Raw genomic sequence first — 6,211 nt, 5'->3', positions numbered from 1 at the left:
TGTTCATGTAAGGTTTCAGAGCCCATTTATTAATATAGAAAAGGTTAGAAAAATGGATTGAAATTTCAAGTCATTACAATTTGGTATCAGAGCCTAGGTTGTTAGGTTCTGTAAACTATAGAGTGCAGTAGAAACAATACCAGAGTATAGGAATGGATCAAGAATTTAGTGAGTCAATGTTGGGGGAATGAAGATAAGTATTTGGGGTTTTGTTTAGTGATCGGGAAGCAGAATAACCGTTGTGGTTTCTATGTCTTTCATGAGGTGACAATTTCAGGAAAGTCATGGTAAACTATGGTCGGGTTGTGTTTCTCAATTACTAGACTGAACCTTAAATTGAGAGTAAGAACGATAGATGAGATTTCAAGTAGATGAATATGTTAGTTATGTTATACAGACAGGGTCCTCAGATTATGTTTATTTTCCTTTTCAGGATGGACCTTGGAGGGAGTAGCGCTTATGCCAGTGGGGATGATGGGGCAGGCCCCTCTGGTGCTGGTGGTGGGAATTCAGATGCAGTCTTACGTAGTGTGTCTCAGCAGGTTATGACTTAGATTGCACGTAGCTCCAGAGAGCAAGGAGGACCATCGATAGAAGCGAGGCTGTACTATTGAAAAGTTTACGAAAAAGAATCTTCCGGCCTTTTTTTTTTATTTTATCAAATGGGTAAATGTATTGATCAACTGTATATATATACAATTACTCTGGGCATACCTAGGTCAACCAGACACAAGTGTGATAATCTGAATATGCATCCAAAACAATACATCAAAACCTGGGCATACTCGGGGGCCAAAATGACCAATCAAGAGATAATGTGCCCAAAATATTACAAGAGCAACAACATGCTCTACAATATCAACCTAAGTACATTCAAATTTATCAAAAACCGCCCTATAGATATGTCTTTGGATTACTTTAATTAATTCCATAGGGGGTAATACATAGTTTTCAAATTTTTTTTTCTATTTCTAGAGTGCCAAATAAAGTATACTGTGGTAGCTAATCCAATCCTTCTTCTAGCTGATTGAAACCCCTTACCTTTCTCTTCTTTGTGTAGCCATTTCACTGCAGCCTTAATCATACTCATTGCTCTTTTAATTCCCAACCACTTCCTTATGCTTCCCCAAACCTCAGCTGAGTATTTACACCTGAATAAGAGGTGGTCTTGATTCTCTACATCCTCCATACAAAATGTGCATCTTTGATCTATCCCATCTACTGGTAGTATATCACAAGTTGGAAGCTTACCTTTCCAACCAAGCCATAGGCAAAATGCATGTTTCGGTGTATTCCCATTATACCTTATTTCTTTCATCCACGTCATTTTTTGAGACTTTCCCCTCCAAAATTCATAGTACATGTGTGAGCTGCATTTTATTTCATTCATCACTACTTTGGCTGCATCTACACCCCCAGAATTCTGCAGTAACTGATTTTTAATTTCAATCAAGCTCTTGAACAGGGGAGAATCTTCTTTTTTTGCTACAGCATCCCAAATTCCAATATTTTTTAAATAGATCTGATAGATCCTCCAGCCTTTTTAGGAGGAGTCGATCCTGCAGTGGTTGAAAATTGGATGCAAGAGATTGAGAAAATACTAACGGTCCTATTTTGCACCGACGAGCAGAGGGTTCTTTATGCTGCCTATAAACTTGCAGGTGAGGCTGAGAGGATGTGAACTGCTATGAGGTTACTGGAGGAACAAAGGCAGGTACCAGTAGCTATGACTTGGTGTCGATTTAAAGAAATCTTCCTTGATCGTTATTCTCCCACCACCTTCAGGGAGGCGAAGGTAGCAGAATTTTTGGGATTGACTCGGGGAAATCTTACTGTCCAGCAGTATGTAGTGAAGTTTATTGAGCTGTCGCGCTTCGCCCCTTATATTGTTCCAAATGAGGTTAAAAAGGTTAGGATGATTGATAGGGGTTTGATATAGGATATTTATAAACAAGTGGTGGTTTTAAAGCTATAGGACTTCTTTGAGCTAGTTGACAGGGCCATTATGGCAGTGGAGAGCGAGCAAAAAGATGTAGGAGCACCGAACCAAAGGGATGTGAGGACCTCAAGTCAGAGAAAGAGGCCTGCATCTTTGAGATTTCAAGAAAGCTCTAGACAAGGCTATTGGAGGGTAGATAGGTTTGGTAGAGTTCAGAGACAGAAGGAAGGAGATCACGGGTATCGGGGTGAGCAGGCATACCCTATTTGCTCCACTTGTGGTAAGAGGCATATAGGAGCATGTCGGTTGGGGAGTAATGTTTGCTACAGTTGTGGTAGACCTAGACACATAGCATGGGAGTGTCAGTGGTCACTAAATAGAGCACCAGCCCCTAGATAGATTCAGAGACATAATCAGGCACCTAAGGGTGGCGACTAGCAGAGAAATGTAGCCTTGACGAGGGTTTATGTGCTGACGCCGGGAGATGCAGAGACTGCCGCAGATGTCGTGACATGTACTTTTACCGTTTTGTCATGTAAAGTTGTTGTTTTGTTTGACACAAATGTCACCCATTCATTTTTATTATTGGGTTATGCTAAATTATCGGGGATTGAGGCACAACTGTTAGAGGTAGAGTTGTCGATATCCACGCCGATTGGATCTGCAGTGAGATGTAGGAAAATACTTAGGAATTTTCCAGTGGCCATTCAGGGGAAATTACTACCAGCTGATCTCGTGATATTAGACTTGTAGGGGTTTGATGTGATATTGGCTATGGACTGGTTGGCAGCTAACCATGTCAGCATTAATTGTCATAAGAAAGAAGTGATTTTCAGACCCCCAGGAGAGCAGGAATTCAGATTCATGGGATCACGTGTGTGTGCCCTACTGCAGTAAGTGTTGGCTTTACAGGTGAGGAGACTGCTTCAGGACGGTTGGTAGGGATTCATAACTTATGTAAAGGAGAAACCATAGGAAGAATTAAAGCTTACTGATATTTCAGTGGCTAGGGAATTTCCAAGTGTTTTTCCGGAGGAGTTACTTGGCTTACCACCTGATCGAGAGATATAATTTGCAATTGATATGGTTCTAGGGATGACACCAATATCTAAAGCGCCTTATAGAATGGCTCCATCAAAATTAAAAGAATTAAAAGATCAGTTGCAGGAACTGTTAGAAAAAGGTTTTTTCAAGCCTAGCGTGTTGCCTTGGGGAGCACTAGTTTTATTCGTGAAGAAGAAAGATGAGACCATGAGGATGTGCATTGATTATAGAGAAATAAACAGAGTGACGATAAAAAATAAATATCCTTTTCCCATAATTGATGATTTATACTCCAAGATTAATCTCCGATTAGGTTATCACCAGGTGAGAGTTAAAGCAGAGGACATTTTAAAGATAACTTTCAAGACTCGTTATGGATATTATGGGTTTCTCGTTATGCGGTTTGGTCCGATGAATGCACCGGCAGCGTTTATGGACCTAATGAATCGAGTGTTCCATTAGTATCTGGACCAGTTCGTTGTGATTTTATAGATGATATACTGGTTTATTCGAAAATTTTTGAGGAGCATGAACATCATCTGAGGTTGGTGTTGTAGGTACTAAGGGAAAGAAAGTTGTATGCGAAATTCAAGAAATGTGAATTCTGGTTGAGGCAGGTCATTTTTCTAGGGCATATGATATCTAGGAATGGTATAGCAGTTGACCCAAGCATGATAAAGCCAGTGGTAGATTGTGTAATGACTCGGGAATTTAAATAATTAGAAAATATGATAAATGAAATGGATTAATGGATAATGAAGCAAAAAGGAAAGAAATTAGAAGGAAAAGCAAGCCTCGTCGACGAAGTCTGCTTCTCGTTGATGAAGAAATTTGGAGAGAGAATTTTGGAAATCCTGAATTTCGTCAACGAAGGTATCTTCTCGTTGACGAAGTCTTTATAGCGCCTTGTTGACGAATCGACATGTCTCATCGACAAAGCCCTACCTATAAATAGGTTGTTCTTTATTTTCAGCGTGAAATCTGGCGAACTCCCTCTTCTCTCTTTCTTTAGAAATGATCCCCAAGCCTTCTCTCTTCGATTTTGAGCCGATTTTGACCCTATTTGATTATCCGGAACCGCCACGAGGTTCGTAGGATCATTCTCTTCAAAGCTGTAGGAGCTAATCGTTGGATTGTAAGGTTTGGGAAACATCCTAAAATCAGGGTAAGTTAGTTATTTTGAAATTTTCTTAAGGAATGTTGTTATTTGGAGCCTAGGAAGTAGTAAATAGGTATTTTCTTTAAGATTTAAGTTAATTGGAATTTATTTTAATTAAGTTAGGATTTTTGGATTCAGGGTCCAAGTGAACGTTGCGGGTATCTGTTTGGGGATCCTGCCAGCTTAGTTTGAAGTCAGGTAAGGGGGAAATTTGAATATTAAATCAGGTTTTTCATGAATTAAAATGAATTATATGTTATTTATGTATATATGTTTATATGTGGGTTTAAAATGCCAGTCATGAAATTTATGTTTTCTAAGCCTAGGATTGTTTATATAGTTATGTATATGTGAAAGTAAACGAATGGAAGTGAAAGGGAATTTTCTAAGGAAGTGAGTAGGGAATGAAATGTATTTTCAGCATATAAATGTTAAATGTGGGTTGGCTTATTTTACAGGAATATGTATGGATTTTTACTGTTAAATTGTGTGGCATGAGATTCTGTGTAAATATATGTTAGATATATGAGATGTAGGTTAAGTAAGTAAAGCTTTATGAATAAAAAATGATATGGACAATGTTGTTTGTATATGTTAAATGCAACCATGTAAATGTAAGACAGCTGAAAGACAGCCATGTTAGTAGATTCTAGTGCATTTCTATGTGGACTAACTGTAGCAGATTCTAGCGCATTTTTATGTGGAAACTAACTGATGATGGCTAAAGACTAGTTGTAGTACGAAGTAATTAAATGAAATGTTATGCAAAGAAATGACAATGGAATAACAATGCAACGAAATGAATTGTGAAATGTGAATGATACAAATGGGAAGAGTCACTTATAGTGAAACGAAATGCAAAGTTAAGTTATGAACATGAATGCATGTATATGAATGTATAATGATAGAAAAGAATGATGTATTACGATATTAGAAGTATGTATGTACGTAGAACAAGTTACAATTGGGCAAGGCAAATTCTTCGCCTGAGGGCTTGCTGAGAAAGGCGAGTGCACTAGTAGCTTCAGATGTGGCAGTAGTTGCATAACGTACTAGGGCAGAGGGAACCTACTTGTATGGGTGGGTGGATTTCCCTATCCTTAGGGCCTTTGCCGTAAACTATTGTTGAACGTGTGAGTACGAGATCAAGTTAACACTTGAGGGCTTACTGAGTAAGGTGAGTGCCCTAGTATGCTTCAGTAGTGACCTTAGGGTTACCTAAGCATCAGAGCAGAGGGGTGCTACTTATATGGGCGGGTAATCACCCTTATCCTTGGGTAATCTCGTGGGTAAAAATTTGCATGTGATTGTTTAGATTCAGAAAAAGATTTCAATGCTATGTAATGATTTGCAAATGTAATTAAAATGATATCTACTTACCTCATGATGGCCACACACTGTTTTAATATGTATGTTTCTTCCCTTACCGAGATGTGTCTCACCCGAATATGAATGTTTCTTTTCAGGACATCCTTGAGGTCGAGCTTAGGAGTTCGAGGGTATTTTTAGCATTTTTTAGGACTGTATAAGAAACAGGATATATATTAATACTATTTTGGAGAAGTAAATATTTATGTTTTATGTTTTATATCGTTGTGTTTTAAGTCAGTTATGAAAGGAATGTTTGTGGACATACTGGAATGTTTTGGAGATATATGTATCTATGGAAAATGTAGGTGATGGATGAATAATATGGATTCTAGATAGAAAATAGAAAACTTTAGTATATTACGATTTTATGGTATATGTTGTATGGAGATTATGGTTATTCTTTCCGCTGCGAATGTATGTATGTTATGGATTATGATTTATCAGGTTATTATTAGGCATAACGCACCAAACCCAGGTTTAGAGGTTTGGGGCGTTATAAATTGGGCAAGGCCAAGAAATGTTTAAGAAATCAGGAGTTTTCTAGGACTGGTAGGGTATTACCGGTGCTTTGTGGATGGGTTTTCCAAATTGTCAAGTCCCTTGACATGACTCACGAGGAAGAATGTGAGGTTTGTATGGTCCGATGAATGTGAGCAGAGCTTTCAGAAGTTGAAATAGAGGCTGGTTACTACCTCAGT

Source organism: Malania oleifera, chromosome 13 (genome assembly GCF_029873635.1).
Source record: "Malania oleifera isolate guangnan ecotype guangnan chromosome 13, ASM2987363v1, whole genome shotgun sequence".
In the NCBI taxonomy this organism is placed as follows: domain Eukaryota; kingdom Viridiplantae; phylum Streptophyta; class Magnoliopsida; order Santalales; family Ximeniaceae; genus Malania; species Malania oleifera.
This window is presented reverse-complemented; position numbering follows the sequence as displayed.